Raw genomic sequence first — 21,089 nt, 5'->3', positions numbered from 1 at the left:
AAGGAAATAGAGCTACTTTTTCTCTGAAGGACTTTTAAATGATAAGTTATTGCGTAGCTCAGGAATTTACTGTCTTTCTGGTCCACCACAATGACAATCATAGAGCTATCTCACTCACCAGGGAACCCTTATGGGCTGTTGTGGAGAAAGCAGGTCTCTCTCAACAAACAATCATGTGGAATTTTGGGTGGATAGCTTGTCTAGCCAAGTGCACATACGCATACACAACTGACTTCCACAATCTTTCCACCCAAAAAAGAAGAAGGGAAAGATCACACTAACTGAGCAAATGCCAATAGAGATGAAAGCACACATCACATGTGACATTTTATGTACAGTGAAGGCAGACCGACTTTCTCACTACATCAGTGTGATCCCCTCAAAACTATCCTACGCATGCGTGCCACTTTGTCCCCACGATTTATGAGGCCAGGGCTGCACAGTGTCAGCACACCATGCATACACAGCCCGCAGCATGCACATACAACATCCAGCAGTGTGCTTCTGCGGTGCGCGCACACACCACAACATGCTGACAACACTCGCACAGTGTGTGTGATCACATTGCCAGGACTGGGAAGTTTCAGTATAGTTATTGCACTTTTCAAAATATATGTCCTCTAATGAAGTGTAATGATTAAGTGCTTTATTATTAAATATTTCTAGAGTGACTTTCAGGGTAAAGCCCTCCCATGGATTGCTGATGTTTTGTTTGGAAATCAGCTCATAATGAAAATCTTTTGAAGTATGTTAAGTGACTGATTATCCCAATCCATCAACCTCTTTGTTTTCCCAAAGTTACGTACTGAACTTCTATAGACCTCTGGTGCATCATTTCCATGCTGTTGGTCAGCTAGCATTAGCCCTGTGAACCAATATTTATTGTAATTCTTTCCTAAGTGCATTTTGCATTTATTTATGCATAAAAATATATTATCATGTTGTTTTTAAGGAATAAACAATACTGTTCCTTGATTATGTTCCCCTCTTTGCATTTTAGTTATTTGCATGTCGAGGTCCCCAGGGCCACCCCAATAACTCACACATCACACAGAAATTCTTGTTTAAGGTTTTTGGCATAATTTTGGCCACAACTTTATTAAAATACAAAAATGTGAGTGGTTGCTTAGGCATTGGTTGCAACTATATGCCCCCACCATGGGGGACAGACTGACATTCTGCACGCCTGCAAAAGTCAGAAAAGGGGAATACACTTGGGGGTAGTGACAGAGCAGGGAACCTGACCTCAGCCCAAATGCAACCAGGAACTCTTGCAATGGCCCGAGCCCCCTTGACAGGGTGGACAAGCATTAGTTAGCCCCTGATTCCTTTAACGGACTCCCTGGCAGCAGCATTAGAGGGGCAGGCACAGCCAATCCATGCCCCTCAACCAACCAAATCATAAACCAATGCCTAACCGCAACCTTACAAGCTGTGATGATTTGCTACGCAGTAGGCAAAAACCAAATGGCCCCAGCCAATCAGCCAGATGGACAAAATTCCTACCAGGCCCCTGCCCCAAGAGCAGACGACCCCAAGACAGGCATAGCAAGGTCAAAGCGAACAACCCTAAATATAGGGAGGGGGGAACGGGCAAATAGAGGAAGCCCTAGCCTCGTTCAAGGAGTTTTAGCATTTCTGGCTGTCAGTCAACAAATGGAAACATCAACTTCTTCCCAACAACAAGGGAAGCCCAATCGCATCAGTGGCCAACGATCAATTAGCCCACCCCACAACTTTGGAGTGTCCTGGTGGCCCCCACCACAACACGTGCTCTCCATGAAGGAGAACATACTTACTGTTAAACAAACTACAGTGAGTTCCACAAAGTAGCATACTGAGATAACAGCATTGCATCTTTCATTTTCTTATACACATGTGTTACAAAAGCAAACTATTCCAATCCGAAACTCTCCCTCTTCTTTTTAATCCCCCCAGGAAATTTTATTTTATTTGACTTTTTTTTTCAAACAGAGCTATATCCCAAACCCTTTTGTATATTTACAGCAAAAAATCGGCTGTTGAGGGGTTTGAAAAGCACTCTGTTCACATCCACACTATACATGCAAAGCATACCAATTATTCCAATTTAACACACATGGCATCCCCCAAAGAATCATGGAAACCGTGATTTGTTAAGGATGTTGAGAGTTGTTAAGAGTCCCTATTCTCCCCACAGAGCTACAATTCTTAGAGTGGTTTTAAAATTGGTCCTCTTCCCAATTTTGCCACTTTTCTGTGTGGTATTTATAACATATCAAGTGATCCCATTCAAATGTGCATATTTGCCATCATCCCTTGTTTGTGATAGATGAAATATGTTAGCAAGGTGCCATCAAACCTAGATTTACAGGTATAGCTGTTGGATCACACAACAACAGATTTGCTCCCACATTTCAGCATGAGCAGAATTTGCTGAACTGGCCCCAAAAGTACTCTACATACATTCCACATCCTTCTCCCCTGGTGCTGACAGTGGATCTTCTTTCTGGAATGGCAAACAAAGATGGATTCCTGTATTTAAGGCACTGGGAGCCACACAGAGCAAAGGTTCCATTTCTATAAGGATGGGGTTAAAATTACTTCCAGCACGGAAGAGTCTCTGAGGAACTCCAGAGAAGCCAAGAATGTCTCTCCAAATGCCTCTTGTAAGCATCTTAGTACAGGTCAGGTTCACCAACCACACTGTGGGGGTTGCCGGCAGGCCTGATCAGAAACTGAGCCAACTCTCCCTAGAGCCAGATGGTGAACATCATGGTAAATCATAAATGTCACAGTTTTGTCACCAAATTAATCAACACTATCACTGGGATGTTTGTGCTTAGCTCTTTCACTCCTGGTGGTTGAACTAGGTTTGTCCTACACCAGAAAAAATTGTGACATGTCCTGGTTTTGGGGTGTAAAAATGGCGTCGGAGGAATTTTGACAAATCGGCAAAGTCAGGGACAATGTGGATGTATGGCAACATGATGGAAAACACACTGGAAACAGTTCCAAAAAGCTTAAAATCACTATTTTAGGGAAAGGTTTTTTGGGGAAGCTCAACAGTTTGGGTTTGTTCCCCCCAAAAATCTCAATTTTGGTTGTTTCCTTAAAAAAAAAGGCTCAACAATTTTGCGGTTGTCAGGAATTATACTTTTTGAAATATGGCAACCCTAGCTGAACTTACTTTATGCTGAAGGAGAATTTGAGGCAGGAGAAACTCGAGAGTAAGATGAGAGAGACTACCTTGGGAAATTCAGCCCAAAGTGTAGCCTTACAGCTAACCCGTGGTCTTTTAAAGCAGTATGTGTGTGTGTGTGCTTAATGCCCCCCTTGTTTTTAATGAATGTGTGGGGTTATTGTTTGTTTCTTAAGGATGCTTTGAGTTGCGTGCAGCAAGAAAAAGCATCTAATAAATTCAATTAATACTACTAATAATATAACACACATTGATAAACATACATGGCTTGGAATGGCGGTGGAGAGAATTCTGTCACCGAAGCAATTCTGAATCTCTCCTGAGTGTAACAGAATTTTGCCGCGTATTATAATACATCTTGATTCACATAATTAATAGTGTAACTGATCAGCATTTGCGAGGTGCTCCTGGTTTATGTGAGCAAAATAAGCAGTAATGCTTCCTCATAATTAACAGCGCGATGGTAACAGAAGCTCCATTTATAACTATTTTCTGGTAATAACATTTTACAAGTGCATATTGTTTCATTATGCAGCATAATAATTGCCTTTACGTACTTAATCAGTTCATTAAAAATCGGGTACCGTGCGTGGATATGTAATAAAGCCACGTCTCAAAGATATTAATGTAAAGCTGCCACTTTAAACAACTTGCTTCCCCCCCCTTCAACACACACTTGGTGTGAGTGCTATTATCATGAAAATATATTAGCAGTACACAACACAATTAGTAATATGGAGCTGTTCCTTTAACTATGTGTATTTTGTGTGTGTGCCTGTGCTTTAGTGTCTATTCAAATCTGTTTTGATATGTCTATGCAAGAGCACACTGACTTGCTGCTTCATTATTATTTTTTTCCCAGACTCTTGTCAAGTACACTTAAATCAGCCTAATTGCTCACTGAACATCATTTTTACCCTCATTCATTTTAATGCACTTTTAATGAAGACAGACATTTTATTAAAAAGTAACTCCCTGGAATATATAATGTGACAGTGTATAGGAATTTTGTGGTATAAATGCATAAACATTTGTTAAAATTATAGGAACACTTGTGGGTTTACACGTATTAGTTTGGGTACAAAATATATGAGAAGCATATGAGAAGCATTCTAATGCTAACTACTGGTGCTGAGTTCAGAAGTCTACAAAAGTAGGTCTGATTTACCAAGGCATTGCTCCATGGGCTAGGATTGCAGGGAGAAAAAGATGTATGAACCAAAGGTATTTCAGATTGAGTTTTTCAGGCTCTTGTTGTTGGCATCTGTCTGTCTCAAGAGACAATGGAGTGTGCCTCCAGGGTAAAGTCAAACTGCTGTGTTAGCAGTATTCACTTGCCCTCCTCGAGTTGCAAGCCTGGGCAGTGTGTATGGAGGTCCTGGGCTGCCCAGACAACAAGACCGCCTGCTGTCTTGGCCTCACAGATGTGGTCCAAAGGAAAGCAGAGCAATATTTTTGGCATGAGCTGGGCTGCAGGAGTTGCTGGAAGGAGGTGGATGTGGTACCAGCCAACCATCTTAGAGACTCCACTCTGGATTTGTGTAGGGTTAAGTCCTGAACCCTTTCTTCTCCTGAAGATATCCCACAAGGCAGTGGAGATTTAGGATCAGAGTTTTCCTTTTCCTGGATGGGCTACCTTCCCAGATCGACAAGCCCCATCTGCCCCTCACTTCCCTCTACCACATGTGCAGAGACCACCTCCTTGACTGTTGGAGCCACCATTGGTCAGGCCACTGGAGCCTGTCTTTGCATGCAGGAGATAGACAAATCCCAAACTGACCAAGGATTTAAGACCCATCAGCTACCCCCACCTGGTTTAGCCAACCAGTCAAAGCTGTTCCCAGAGTGTGGCACTGTCACATGCTGACAGTTCTTGAAGCCATAGATAAGAGCTGAGTACTGGATGGAGGGAAAAGGCAGACAAATTACCCTAGAAGGAGCATGGTATGATCCACACCAGAGATACTACACCCTCCCCTAACATCAAATACACCCCTTTTTTCAGGCTATGACTGTAATTGTCAGTATGCTTCAGAGGGAGAAAAAATGGTGGGAAATCTCTCTCTGAACCAGGTCATGATTAGAGATCTTTGAACTGATAGTTTTAATGTACCCGCAAAATATTACAAAATTCAATATGAAACTTTGTTTTTTTTTTAATTCCAGAAATGAAATAATCCAATATGTGGTTGCTGTTGTGCATTATTATTTACATGTTCGAAGCTGCAGAATATTGTCCTAAATAATGGGAGCAGGGATCCGTTGGGGCTGGTGGGCTGAAAGGCAAGGAGGTCAACAGTAGGTGGAGCCAGAGCCAACTAATTGTGGCTTTGTCCTCCTCCTCCTCCCTGTTGAGGTCTACAAAGTCAACACTGAGGACTAAGGAGGAGGAAGGTGACAACCAGCACCAGCACCACCCCCTTTGTTTAGGGCTGGCTTAGGACAGACTGATGTTGTTGGAGCAATGTCCCTATTTACCTATGGACCAGTCTCCTCTGCTCCTAAACTAACACAGGTTTTCTATGGTTTCTCAGATCCTCTTGAAAAATAGAGGTACTCAAGGAGCAAGAGCCCAGAGGAAAACAAAAAAGCCCTGTTGTTTAAATGAGGAATTGATGGACACTAGCCTAGACCAGATCCATGCATTATATATGGCTGGGAGCAGCTTTAGGGAACCAGCTAGCAACTATATAATGTCGAATGAGCATCTGTTTGGGATGATACATAGCATATCCTGTGATCACAATGGAATTTGCATTAGACAACCCTTGAAGCCTTCTCAGAGTTGTCTGGGTAGGTTTTGCAGTTCTCTCTCATTGTGCATCCATCTGGTCTAATTAGTTCCTCATCATTCACCATTCAAATCAGAGACCAGCTAGCTATTGTGCCTGGATCCAATCTAATTAGTGCTCATCAAGAGTTATCAAGAGTTTTTCCACATAAGCTACAGCACTAGCATACACTCTATTATTATTTTATAACCATTCATATCATGCAACGTGATCTGACAGAAATTAAGATTCTCTCAAAACATATGGCTGCTGGTGATGGCTACGGGCCACCCTGCCATGTGCCAGTCCCAAAGATATTTTGTTGTTGATTCACATTATCAGATGAAACACTGGCAACATCGTCTGCTTTATGACTTGCTCGGGATGATGTGGACTCTGCTGTATTCCACCCCCCTAGACATACATACATCCTAAGGTCTTTCACAACATGACTCTTAGTATGCCTTGAATGTCAAGCTTTGTTCTTACCCAAACTGACATCTTGTTTCTCAGCAGATTGTTCTCTATGGATATGCAGAGACATCTGCTTTCTCTTCTGTTGGCCTTGCTGAGTCAACACACTAAGCAAAAATTGAGGATTCTACTCATGCAATCGAAGAATGAATTCCAGTCAGGGTGTGCCACCAGAGCAAATTTTCAGAAAAGAGTTAGTTCCTTTGAGGATCCACTTAGATCCACTCCTAAAAAAGGAGCAAGAGCATTTTCAGAAGTGATTTCGATAACGTATGGGAATACAGTTCATTCATAGTTGAGAAATGGCTATCATCAAAATGCTATTTATTTATTTATATCCTACAGGTAAGTCAGTGCAGCACCTTCAAGCTGTCTTTGGAGTCCAACTCACACCAGCCCCATCCTGCAGGACAAACATCAAGAAAGCATCATATTGGTTAAACTGTTTGTATTAGGGGGTGCCCTGAATTAGAGGACCTTACGCATTATACCTTATGCTGCCCCTTATATAATGAAGCAAGAGAATGGTTTTTGACACCTATAATGACAAGGACCCTGGCCAGAATCCTTCTGACATGATTCTTTATCTCCTCACAGACATAGGTAAGTATGTGACCTGGTGTGTAGCACTTTTTGCAACTGCCGCCAGGAAAATTAGAAGAAATTATATAGCCGAGATAGCTATCAACTGTAAAGGAGATGAATTTATTTGACCCCATCTACATCAATCTGCATCTTTATTACCAAACCTTGTATATAATTGTCTATTGTATTATTTAACATTACTTTTAATATATTAGTGGCCCCGCTGTGATTTTAGCTTATAAATTTTATTGTCTAATGTTTCAATTTTTATATTAAGGAGCTTCTATAGCTTTGTGCAGATTAGGACATGTTTTGACAATACAAATGTTTTAAGTTTTTGTATCAAACTAGTATATATTTTATTGAATGACATTGTATACATTGCAGCAGCCTTTGGCTATAAACAATAAACTTGACTCACTGACTGACTGACATATTGGCCAAAAGTAAAGGTAAAGGGACCCCTGACCCTTAAGTCCGGTCGTGGATGACTCTGGGGCTGCAGCGCGCTTTTCACTTTAGTGGCCGAGGGAGCCGGCGTTTGTTCGCAGACAGCTTCCGGGTCATGTGGCCAGCATGACTAAGTCGCTTCTGGCAAACCATAGCAGCGCACGGAAACACAGTTTACCCTCCCAATGGAGTGGTACCTATTTATCTACTTGTACTTTGACGTGCTTTTGAACTGCTAGGTTGGCAGGAGCAGGGACCGAGCAATGGGAGCTCACCCCGTCGTGGGGATTCAAACCACCAACTGTTATGTAGTGAAGTTTCACCCTGGGCCAGCAGGGGGATACTGTAGATAGTTTTCACTCAGGTCCACGTCAGTTATTTTAGGCGGGAAACTCTGGCTTGTTGTTGCTACAATGTTGACAGCCGGCTGCCTATAAAAGCAGGCCGGCTGAGCTGTTTGCTAGTAAGTTCTATTCCAGCTTACAAAATAAAGAGCTGCTTTGGAGAAATCGCTGTGTCGTCTGCTATGTCAATCCACAACTTAACACCAACCTTCTGATCGGCAAGCCCTAGGCTCTGTGGTTTAGATCACAGCGCCACCCGCGTCCCTTATCATATTGGCTACTTCTGTCCTAAAGCAAGGTAGATATTAAATGTAACTGGTATAGTGATGTGTGTTTTCCTGTTCCTTTGAGTAGATATGATACTAGAGGTGTGCTGTACCAGTTACAATAGTTATAATAGATCACAATGCCAACAATCCAGCAAACTTTAGTCAAATTAAGTCCCATCACCTTCAATAGGACTGTGTTATAAGACTGGCTGGTTTTCATTTATGGGCTCCCAGCTCAACTTTCTGTTTGGTCAGTACCTGCTTGCTTCCAGACCACCAGTCCTGATATTGTACCTGACAGAGTGCATGATGGCTACATATCAAACATAAGACACACATGTGTGTGTTTTTACTTGGCTTCCACTTTAAAACTCACATCAGTGAAAATTCATCACTTTTTGTTGTTCCTCTTAGTGTTCTTAGAGTTGTATATTGAAACTTATTAGCAGTTTTATATCTTCAGCCATATCAGCAATAAATTATATACTTTTTAAGGGGGAAATGTAAGAGGCATAGCCATAACTGTGAATTGTATGCAGCTGGGAGCATAACCTGTAGATTTACTGCTATTTTGAATTGTTCTTTTTGCTTGAAATACTGGAAATGTAAGAGAATGATAATCACACTGGGTTACTACAATCTGCTTGTCAAAGGGTCATTTTAAAATATTTTAACTTGTTGACAGCCTCCTATTTTATGTTGTAGAAGTTACCATAAACAAGTTGATTAACAGCTCTTGGCAACACAACAGATCATCTTTATCCCTCTGCTGAGAATTATGTACCAACATTAAGTCTGGAACTCCATTGGCTCAATTGGTTGTGAATTATTCCCTCTTATGAGCCAGCTAAATCTATCTTATTTTTCTCTGGCAACTTAATACAGTCAGTTAATCAACAAAGATGGAGGTAGGAGGAAAGAAAAACCCAACCCCTAAAAAATGCAATGGGAGATGCAAAACTAAGTGAGATTAATGGCAAATGCAACAAAAACTTTTTATTTATTCTAAGTTCTATATAGAAAGAAGCATCATTAATTTGCAATTCTGCCTCTCTCATACTACATAAGGGAGTTTTATCTTCTATCACTGAAACTGTGATTACCCCAGACTTTCAAATATTCAAACTGAATTCATGCATCTCACACCTTCGTGTCATAGTTAAGTAGCTGCCTTATACCAAAATCAGGCCTTCTACCTGAGTATTGTCTGCACTGACTTGCACCATCATTTGGCATCCAAAATCTCATCATTACATTTGTTGCCCTTCCAGACATTGGGGCAAGTTAAACTGAAGCTGGACCAGATGTGGCCCACAAGCATGGTTGCCCTGATGATGGAGACACTAAACCCGAAGGCTGCTAACCCAGCACAGGTCCAGGAGAGACTGAGAGATTTATACTTCTATAGCCAACTCCTTTTCTTCATAGTTATTAGCTGGGTTACAAGGTATACCTAGCCCCTTTCTGGCTTCTCCCTTATCCTCAGTAAGCAACTAATGTGGAGGTGTCCAATCAACTAGAAGTGTGCTCCCCTGTTGGCTCTGGATTTCCCAACAAGTCCACCACAACCCCTTCAGAGATGGTTGGGAAGATGTCTTTGAAACTGAGTATCACATCAGCCTCTTCAGAATCCCTCACTGTGATGGGATCTCTCACAGAGTCCCATTGTCTGCTCCTCAGACCTAAACAGGGCAACTCATACAGCTACTTTTCATTGCCAGCCAGCTCAAGGGGTTGTGGGAATGGAGCTACCCTTAGGCCATGATAGATATGCCCTATCTAAGGCTGTCGAGTTAGGCTATGATGAAGCAGGCAGCTGAAGAAAGAAGTTGAAGAAAGGAAGTTGAAGAAAGAAACTGGTCAGGTTATCACATGGCACAGTACTGGGAGCCAGAGTGGAGTCACCAGCTAATATAGAAACAGGAGGTTCTCCCAGCTCTTAGGTTTGGAGGACACCTGTATTGGGAAGTGAAGTTAATGATGATTGTGTGGATTTTCACTGCAGATTTTTCATCAGGTTTTTTTTGAAGAAGAAAAAACACATTTTGGCCCTTAAGCACAATTGTTGCCTCGTGTGGGAGTGATGTGAAAAAGAAAGGGAGTTGAGGAAAAAGCTAGGAGATGTGACTATGGAAACATTGTACTTAAATGATCATGCTGAAGAGAAAAGCACATTAATGTGACATCAGATTTCAAGCAATGCCTCCTCTTTCCAGTATCTCAAAAGGTCTGTCCTTTGTACCATCTAATTACAGAGATATGTATCTACATAATGACAGCCCATTATGAAGTTCCTGCTCAATTAAGATTTGGGTCTAGCTCTTCTGTCATAGGTGTAATGTGGTTTCCAGTTCTCTATGGGTCCATCACAGAATGCCCTACTAATTTTAGCACAGCAAGCTCGCATGAAAAGAGTTGATGGTTACTAGTAATAACAGCAAGGCATGGGGGGTACCAACATTTCTTCCATAAGAACTGGGGTTTGGTGATGAATTTTATCCTGTAGGATGTATGTGGCACATCTTATTCATCTTGATGCTGAAGTGACTCAACCGGTTGGGCAGAGTTGCAATGCTAGCAACACGGGGCTCCTGCTATGTGCCTCCTAAGCATCGATCTTCCCTTCTTCCCTCTCTCCTGGTAAGAAGCAGTGATTCCATGCATTGTTGCCACACCCCACTGGACAAACATCTTCTGCCTAAATATCTGCTTTCTGGTTTCGATGTTCGAATGCTATACCTGATGTATGAAAGCCAAGTATGGAGGTCCTGTTTTTTGCCCTGTGAGTTTTTTTCAAGGGGGCTGGGAATTATAGCTCTATGAAGGATTTCCTAACAACTCTCAGCACTTTTAATGTTCTACAGTTCCCAGGATTCTTTGGGACAATCCTGTTAAAGTGGCATAAGGTATAGGTAAAGGGACCCTTGACCATTAGGTCCAGTCGTGACCAACTCTGGGTTGTGGCGCTCATCTCGCTTTATTGGCCGAGGGAGCCGGCATGCAGCTTCTGGGTCATGTGGCCAGCATGACTAAGCCGCTTCTGGCGAACCAGAGCAGCGCACAGAAACGCCGTTTACCTTCCCACCAGAGTGGTACCTATTTATCTACTTGCACTTTGATGTGCTTTCGAACTGCTAGGTTGGCAGGAGCAGGGACCGAGCAACGGGAGCTCACCATGTCACGGGGATTCAAACTGCCGACCCTCTGATCAGCAAGTCCTAGGCTCCGTCATTTAACCCACAGCGCCACCCGTGTCCCAATGTTAAAGTGGCATAAGAGTGCTTTAAATGTATTGTGTCAAAAACCCAGTGCAGAGGAGATCTTTAACTTCAAGTTGGAAATGTCCATTCTTGTGCTTAAGCTCACTTTCCTTTTCTCCCCCCCCCCCCTTCTTTGCAACAACCCTTCAAGCAGACAGCCAATATCATTAGCATATTGAGGCAGTTACTTCTGGATTACTTCCACATACAGTGGTACCTCGGGTTATAGACGCTTCAGGTTACAGATGCTTCAGGTTACAGGCTCTGCTAACCCAGAAATAGTACCTCAGGTTAAGAACTTTGCTTCAGGATGAGAAAAGAAATCACGCAGCGGCAGTGCGGTGGCAGCAGGAGGCCCCATTAACTAAAGTGGTACCTCAGGCTAAGAACAGTTTCAAGTTAAGTACGGACCGCCAGAATGAATTGTGTTCTTAACCCGAGGTACCACTGTATCTTTTTGCAGTTAATCGTCAACAACCTGTTAAGCTTGCCATTTTACCCTGGCAAACCCATGAAATCAGTTGTCTGCCCAATTTCCTCGGAAAGATGGTTTTATCTGTACAAAATGATTCAAAGGAGTATGTTGGGGGGTGTGGAGGAGAGGGGCACTGAAAGACAATTTTCCTCTTTACACATAAATAAGTCCTAACAAATCAATTTGAGTGACAAAATGTACATTACAGCAACGCATCCTGTGGTTCATTGGACATTGTACAGAGGTTTGTAACCAAAATATTTTGCTTTCATCACATTTTTAACAGTCTGCGAAAGGTCATATTTGCCTATTGATGTATCCTGTCACATGGGAAGAAAATGGTTACTGTCAACATCCCCAGAAGTGTGACTTGAAAGTTATGCATATCCAGTAAGTACATTAAATAACTGCCAGCTATACTGCAGTGAGATGGAGAAAGAATTTCCTCCTCATTCCCAATTTCAGCTGTCGTAAAAGAAACAAATTAGTGGATATAAAACCTTGAGGAAAGAAGAATAAAGAATATAGGATATGGACAGCCACACACTTTCTCAGAGAATTGAAGCAGATGAATAATAATAAAAAATAATGCCCAAATGCCCGTGTTTGTTTTATGAGTAAACAGCCCTCGCTCCCCGATCCACTCCTACTGGAATGTTTCCAGTAGTGCAACAAGCCACATATTTCTGATTCTCGGCAAGGGTAAACCTTTTAGTATAAATAATAAGCAGCTTTAATATGAGAACAGGAGAATGGAGTTCAGTGCCACATAAAGTGGTAGCACTGGCACCATGGCAGCAGAGGGGAATCCGCTCCAGCAACATAAGCTCAGATATTCTAATAAGGTTGGGAGATGACACTGGAAATGGTTTAGCGAAAGATGACCTTGGATCCCCAAAGGGCCCTAATGGAATAATCAGGGTACTTTTTGAATGAATTCAATAATATTCAGTTGGGTAATATCAAACTTATTTGTTGGGATTTTTAGGGAGTTGAGGGAGGATTTTAATTTTACCTAATGTGGAAAGACTATGACCAAATAATGATGGGTTTTGGATGAGGACTATACCTAGGACGCGGGTGGCACTGTGGTCTAAACCACTGAGCTTCTTGGGCTTGCCAGTCAGAAGGTTGGTGGTTCAAATCCCTGTGACGGAGTCAGCTCCTATTGCTCTTTCCTAACTTCTGCCAACCTAGCAGTTTGAAAGCATACCAGTGCAAGCAGATAAATAGGTACTGCTGTGGCAGGAAGGTAAACGGCATTTCCATGCACTCTGGTTCATGTCACAGTGTTCTGTTGTGCCAGAAGCAGTTTAGCCCTGCTGGCCACATGACCTGGAAAGCTGTCTGTGGACAAACTCAGCCTGAAAGTGAGATATGAGCGCCACAACCCCATAGTTGCCTTTGACTGGACTTAACCATCCAGGGATCTTTTACCTTTTATACCTAGGAAACCTTGGTGCTCCCAGTGTTCTAAGGCCAGATTTACACATTCATAATAACAAAAGAACCTAAGAAGAGCCTTCTGGGTCAGGCCATCTAATCCTATGGGAAGCCTCCAAGCAGGTCCTAAGAGCAGCAGCACTCTCCCCTCCTATGATGTCCAACCCATGGTCTTCAGAAGCATAATGCCTCCAAAAGTGGAAAAATAACCCTTGATAGCAGTGCATCATGATAGACACCTTTCCCCGCCTGGTTCACCACTAACCAATGCAATTCTAGGTTTCCTAAAAGCTCTTCTTTCCTGTTACACCCTAAATGCAGCTACTAGATTCCTGGAAAAATGTGTGTCTGGACCTCTCTTTGTTTTTGTTTTGTTTTTTGCAGTCAGGCAGTCATCATTTAAATTTCTCACAGTACCCTTGAATGAGGATGTCAGGGGGCAGTCTGAGAAATATAGACGACAGCTGCTCCCTGAAAATTGGAGCTCACCTTGAGGTTGGGCATATTGCTCTTTTTGAATTCTCCTGTTGTGTATATATGTGCATGCCTGTAGATTAGGTCTGAGAAGGGCCAGCCCAGGACATTTTGGCACCTGAGGTGAAACACAAAATGCTGGTCCCCCATTAAAGATCCACATCAGGAATACAAGCGGGGAATAAAGATGTGCATCAGGGACAAAGGGGTCAGGGGCAAACTTTGGTAATCTTTCATAATATGGTGTCCTATGGAAGTCCAAAATTTGGTGCCCCCCAAATAGATCTCAATTGTGGATCTTCTCAATTTTGTGCCCCCTTGGCTAGATGCTCTGTGCAGGGAAACTGCTTGTACCTCCCCAAATCTGTCACCCAGGGGGTAAGTGAAGATCTACATCAGGAACAGGGGGTGGGTGGGAATCAAAACAACCTTACCTGATTGTTTATCTGGTTATATCAAAGACCATAATAGAAGTGAGGGTTGGTGCAGTGCCTCCTATTTGCTGAGAGGCAGTACACTGGAGTGGTGGCATTGGGTGGGGGTCTGCCAAGGAGACACCAGATCTAATGGGTGCTGCAGCCACTGCTGCTACCATGGAAGCAACAGTGGGAGATGCTTTCTTTGGAGGACAAATCTGCCACCACTGTGGATCTGCCACCTGAGGCAGTCACCTCACCTTGCCTCGTGGGTGGGCCGGCCCCTAGACCTGAGAGATTGCAAGGCAAGTAATTAGATAATCAGATAAGTCACACTCCTGAGCTGCTAACTGTTTAGATGCTGATGAATCAGAGACTTTTGAATTCCAGATGGCTGGAAGGCTCTTATCCACATGGTCAAATGAGTATCAGAACTAGAGCTATATCTATTAAGAGTGTAGCATGAGAAATAATCCTGGACTTGCATACAGAAAAACTTGGTTAAAGTGCATTTGATGAGGAGGTAATCCTCCAGTATATACATGGACAGGTGAAAACAGCTGGCTGGATCTTCTCTCACCCTGCATGGTTTTCTCTGCAAAATATTGTGATTGTTTAACCATTTGTTAATTGGTGAATAGATGGTTTAAAGAACCATTGAGGATTTTGTTTCTTCGTTTTCCAAAAAGATACATATAAGCAATTGTTGTAGTACCATCAGAAGCACGTCTGTAACATTATACTCTACTTAGAAGCTCAGTGCATTAGTTCATATTTTTGTGGTGTTGTATAGTATGGGTAGAGTGATACAACTTTCATAACATATATCAGCTTAATTAATCTCTAACATTTGGCGGGAGAAATAAAAAGCTCCCATGTCATCAATTGAGTTCAGAGACACTCAGGGCCAGGGCCCATAATCAGCAGCCTGGGAGCTATTTGGTTTCAAGATTGCTTCAGCCAAATGAAAGTCATTGCTCTCTATCTATCATGTTGTATTTAAAGAGCAAGTTGCTGAAAATACAATATTGGTAGCATTTGCCTGCGGCTACCGATGTAGCAATCACTTGGAAAATTCCTATGGATCTAGACCCGCTGAGCCAAACACATCCCACCAGTCATGCAGGACAGCTCTACCCCTGTCCTTTTTGGGGGGTGAGGGGTATTGTGGTTTGTTTGTTTGTTGCTGCCCACCCTTATAAGGAGAGTGGGGTGGTTTGAGCATGTGGAAGGCCACAAATTGTGGTTTGTGGGCTGGACTTGCCTTGGTGGATTCTATACTGTAGGCTGATCCACACCATAACTTTAAGTTGCATGGTTTCTCCAAAGAATATTGGGAACTGCAGTTTGTTGAGTGTGCTGGGTATTGAGGCCCCATAAGGGGTAAACTACAGTTCTCAGGATTCTTTGCAGGAAGCCATGCACTTCAAATGTGCTTTCAATGTACGGTGGGGGTGTGACCTGTGTTGTAAACAGACTCGAGGCAACTGCACTTTTCTCCTGTATGCCAGGATGGTAAGCAGGCATTGTGATTCTAAGCAAATGAGTTTCCTTGGAAGGGGTCCCTGCCATTTAGATTCTCGCAAATATATTAGTTGGAGGGAAATGATGGCAAATTGATAAGGTTTTGACTGCTCCCAAACAGAATGGAACTGAGCAAAGGTTAGAGACAATAATGATTGCAGGAAGGAAGGGCCCTGACAGAGTACAACGTGAAATGTCACACAACATTTCGTGATATCTTCATTTTAAAGTATGTGTGGTTATTTACCGGCCCCCCCCCCCCGTCTTTTTAAAATACGGGCTTAACTATGTGTAATAAGCCATACAAAAGTGAATTGATTAAGTTTAACGAAAGCTGGCAGCGTATACTTATGGCCAAGCAAATAAGATAGAGGGGGGTATTTACTTTGGGCCTGTGTGCAATAATCATAGAAATGTGATTGAAATCAAAACATTCACATTTGTTTACTAATGTTGAGGCACTGTAGCCTAAGAAATGTCGGGCTGGATCAGGCCACTGGGCTGGAAAACGTACGGAAAATGCCAGTTAACACGATCAAGGGGTCAGAACAACTTTCCTTGCACAGGAAGGTGCAAACATTTGAGGTTTTCATAGAATCACAGAATTGCAGAGTTGGAAGGGACCTTCACGGTCATCTAGTCCAACCCCCTGCAATGTAGGAATCTCAACTAAAGCATTCATGGCCGTCCAACCTCTCCTTAAAAAAAATCCATATCTTCTCTTGGTCTCCTATTTTCCAGGCTAAACATACACAGCTCCCTCAACCTTTGTAAATTCCCATTCTTTGTAACCTCGAGAAAATGAAAAATAATAATAATGAGGAATTAGTTGTTGTTTTTATCAGTAACAATGTGTTCCTCAAAGTAGTTGTATGGAATCGACTTATCGCTTGCTACCTAAGGCCCTATTGTCACTATATGTTTAAAACAATGCCATACCACGTTAAACAGTCATGGCTCCCTCTAAATATTTATGGAAACTGTAGTCTCCATAAATAACAACAACAACAACAACAACAACAACAACAACAACAACAACAACAACAAATAAATAAATAAATATTATTTATCCCCTGCCCTCCCCGGCTAGAGCCGGGCTCAGGGCAGCTAAGACCAGTAAAATTACAGTAAAAACATAATGGGGAGGGGGGAACCAATTTAAAATACAGGTTAAAATGCAATTTAAAATGCAGCCTCATTTTAAAAGTAGCCCATAAATCAAAACCATAAGGGGAGGGAAACATAAGGGTCAGACTGAGTCCAAACCAAAGGCCAGGCGAACAGCTCTGTCTGCAGGCCCTGTGGAAAGATGTCAAGTCCTGCAGGGCCCTAGTCTCTTGTCACAGTGTTCCACCAAGGCGGGGCCAGCACTGAAAAGGCACTGGCCCAAGTTAAGACCAATCTAACCACTTTGCGACTTGGGATCTCCAAAATGTTGTCATTTGTGGACCTTAAGGTCCTCCGCGGGGCATACCAGGAGAGGCGGTCCCGTAGATACGTGGGTCCTAGGCCGCATAAGAGTTGAGAGTTGTTAGGAGTCCCCAATACCCTCACAGAGCTGCAATTCCCAAAGTAGTTTAAGAGTGTGACCAGAAAAGGAATATAGGATGTGGGGTTTTAAAAGGAGGGGGACTTCAAAAGCTGACATAGAGGTCTGCATGGTGATTTCTTTAAGGTGCAAGTACAGAGTTGAGCTGAGTGAGAGTCCTGAACATTGCGTGAAAAGAATAAAGGACTCAACAACTCTCTTCTGTTGTTGTTGTTTAGTCGTTTAGTCATGTCCGACTCTTCGTGACCCCATGGACCAGAGCACGCCAGGCACTTCTGTCTTCCACTGCCTCCCGCAGTTTGGTCAAACTCATGCGGGTAGCTTCGAGAACACTATCCAACCATCTCGTCCTCTGTCGTCCCCTTCTCCTTGTGCCCTCCATCTTTCCCAACATCAGGGTCTTTTCCAGGGAGTCTTCTCTTCTCATGAGGTGGCCAAAGTATTGGAACCTCAGCTTCAGGATCTGTCCTTCCAGTGAGCACTCAGGGCTGATTTCCTTAAGAATGGATAGGTTTGATCTTCTTGCAGTCCATGGGACTCTCAAGAGTCTCCTCCAGCACCATAATTCAAAAGCATCAATTCTTCGGTGATCAGCCTTCTTTATGGTCCAGGGCCATTAAGAAACAATAAAGGGCCATTGAGAGCCATTGGCAATGCAAGGGAACTGTCCTTCCCCACCCACCCACTTGCCCTGAGGTGTGGTCTGAGTATTTGGTTTGAGCGCAAAGAAACACCATTTACCTTCCTGCCACAATGATACCTATTTGTCTACTTGCACTGGCATGCTTTCAAACTTCTAGGTTGGCAGAAGCTGGGACAGAGCAATGTGAGCACTCAGGGCTGATTTCCTTCAGAATGGATAGGTTTGATCTTCTTGCAGTCCATGGGACTCTCAAGGGTCTCCTCCAGCACCATAATTCGAAAGCATCAATTCTTCAACGATCAGCCTTCTTTATGGTCCAACTCTCACTTCCATACATCACTACTGGGAAAACCATAGCTTTAACTATACGGACCTTTGTTGGCAAGGTGATGTCTCTGCTTTTTAAGATGCTCTCTTCTACCAAGTTCTACTTCTACCCTCTTCTACCAAGTTCCAAAGCCCTGATTCCTGGAGGATTCTTCCAATCCAAGAGTCAGCCATGTAATCTCCCTTCCCCATCTGAATGTTACTTCTATAGAAAGAAAGAGAAGAAGCATTGCCTCCTTTACTGAAATCTGTAAAACTGTCCCTGGCAGCAAACCTATGCGTAGCATTTTCAGAGAAAGGAGCAAAAGGCACAATAAATCAGCAAAGGCAAGACAAGTTGATTACAGCTAATGAAATGCACTAGCATGGTGTTTTGTGGTGAGCGTGTTCATTTCATTTGGGAAGAGTGATGATCAGGTACAGTTGGAAAATTATTAGTCTGCAACAGCACTACTGTTGCTGTTAAAACTAGGTTGTGCTTCTGTCTCATATACAAAACCAATGGGAAAGTGCATGTGTGCCCAGTGTGTGCACAATGGATTTCTAAGAGCTTTATTTTATTTTATTTTCTATGGGAGAGATACTGTTCCAACTGAGTATCACATTCTGTTATGAAGCAGAATGGAGATTGTCAGACTCAGTTTGCATGTAGAGTGATGTGAAACCATCTCTCTATCTCTCTCATACCCTCCAACATTTCTCTGATGAAAATAGGGACGTCCCATTCCATAATGATAATTTTACTATTCATACCCCACACATCTTACTGGGTTGCCACAGCCACTCTGGGCAGCTTACAACATATATAAAAACATAACAAAACATTAAACATAAAAACTTCCCTATGCAGGATTGTCATCAGATGGCTTAGGGATTGGATAACTCCATACCCTTCAACCTTTTTCCAATGAGAATAGGGTCATTCTAAGGAAAAGTGGGACATTTTGGGCTCAAATCAGAAACTGGGATGGCTTCTCTAAATCAGGGACGTCCCTGGAAATCAGGGATGTCCCTGGAAATCAGGGATGTCCCTGGAAAACAGGGACACTTGGAGGGTCTGCAAAAGAAAGGGAAGCCCAACTAAGGCAGAAATGGTCATTGATAAGGGTAGATAGGAAACCCTAAGATCTGGGATTGAGAGGGAGTGAATTTTGCCATTCTATGGTACAAGGCCCATCAATTTCTTAGTTCTGAAAGGCATTTGGTATACATATGAAGGAGGAGCCAATAGGGTCTGACAGTGGACTGACAGCAGGAAGATGGGACCATAATAATCAAAGGATATGAGATCCCAGAGTCAACGGAAAGCAGTGCTGTTGATGAGATGCCCCAGAACATAATGACTTAGAACTCTGCTCTTCAGAGTGTGCAAAATAGCTGACATTAGATCCCTGGATGGGATGGGGAACAGTGTTTTAAAAGTATTCCTATCCTGTGGTACCTTGGTTTACGAACTTAATCCGTTCCGGAAGTCCGTTCTTAAACCAAAGCGTTCTTAAACCAAGGTGTGCTTTCCCATAGCAGCGGAGGACTCAATTTACAAATAGAACACACTAAACTGGAAGCGGAACATGTTCTGCTTACAAGGCAAAGTTCACAAACCAAAACACCTACTTCTGGGTTTGCAGCATTCTTAATCCAAGCTGTTCATAAACTAAGCTGTTCTTAAACCAAGGTACCACTGTATTCTGTAATAATTACTATGAATACATCTAAAGGAACATGGGTAGCGCTGTGGTCTAAATCACTGAGCCTCTTGGGCTTGCCGATCGGAAAGTCGGCGGTTCGAATCCCCCAACAGGGTGAGCTCCTGTCGCTCTGCCCCAGCTCCTGCCAGCCTAGCACTTCAAAAGCATACCAGCGCAAGTAGATAAATAGATACCTCTGTGGCGGGAAGCTAAATGGCATTTCTGTGCGCTCTGGCTTCTGTCACGGTTTTCCTTTGTGCCAGAAGTGGTTTAGTCCTGCTGGCCACATGACCTGGAAAGCTGTCTGTGGACAAACGTCAGCTCCCTTGGCCTGAAAGCGGAGATGAGCACTGCAACTCCATAGTCGTCTTTGACTGGACTTGACCATCCAGGGGTCCTTTACATTTTTTACATTTTTTTTTTTTTCATAAATGTATAGGTGGTACTATTTTTAGCTTGTAATCCTGCCCACATTTATCTGGCAAAATGTCCCATTGAAATAACTGGGAATTCCTTTTGAATAGGCATGCATAGGATTGCACTGTGTGTGTGTGTGTGTGAGAGAGAGAGAGAGAGAGAGAGAGAGAGAGAGAGAGAGAGAGAGATGTAGTGGGGCTCTTGAACATAACCTGCATCTCCAACTGAATAAGTGGTATAGAAATCCAATGCCTTCTGCGTGAATTCTGCCTATATAAGCAGGCCTCTAGTCTTTTGGGATAAAGGTAAAGGTAAAGGGACCTCTGATCATTAGGTCCAGTCGTGACCGACTCTGGGGTTGTGGCGCTCATCTCGCTTTATTGGCCAAGGGAGCTGGCGTTTGTCCACAGACAGCTTCCGGGTCATGTGGCCAGCATGACTAAGCCGCTTCTGGCGAACCAGAGCAGTACACAGAAACACCGTTTACCTTCCTGCTGGAGCGGTACCTATTTATCTACTTGCACTTTGACGTGCTTTCGAGCTGCTAGGTTGGCAGGAGCAGGGACCAAATAACAGGAGCTCACCCCGCCATGGGATTTGAACCACCAACCTTCTGATCGGCAAGTCCTAGGCTCTGTGGTTTAACCCATAGCACCACCCACGTCCCTGTCTTTTGGGATAGCTGTGGAGATATCTAACATGTGGCTTTTATAATATATTCACATGCTTTTTGCTCTGAGGAGTTTTAAAATACTCACTACACTTTTAATAACCTTTGCTCTTCAAAATACTTGCTAAG

At 43.0% G+C, this 21,089-nt stretch overlaps 1 long non-coding RNA gene across 2 annotated transcripts in view; it reads left to right on the top strand.

Moving 5' to 3' along the window:
- LOC309348126 overlaps positions 1-18,517 on the top strand; it is a 181,716-nt gene extending 163,199 nt beyond the window's left edge. Inside the window, exons 5-7 of one of the 2 annotated variants that reach the window (XR_014159198.1) lie at positions 6,777-7,029; positions 12,096-12,199; positions 18,397-18,517. This is a non-coding gene — a long non-coding RNA (uncharacterized lncRNA). Of the gene's footprint in view, positions 1-6,776; positions 7,030-12,095; positions 12,407-18,396 lie in introns of those variants that run through there. The other variant, XR_014159199.1, reaches the window with a different exon arrangement.
- The last annotated feature ends 2,572 nt before the right edge of the window (positions 18,518-21,089 follow it).

Source organism: Podarcis erhardii (genome assembly GCF_964252035.2).
Source record: "Podarcis erhardii genome assembly, chromosome: 8".
Classification (NCBI taxonomy): Eukaryota; Metazoa; Chordata; class Lepidosauria; order Squamata; family Lacertidae; genus Podarcis; species Podarcis erhardii.
The sequence above is the reverse complement of the archived record's forward strand: the minus strand, read 5'-3'. Positions and strand labels throughout refer to the sequence as shown.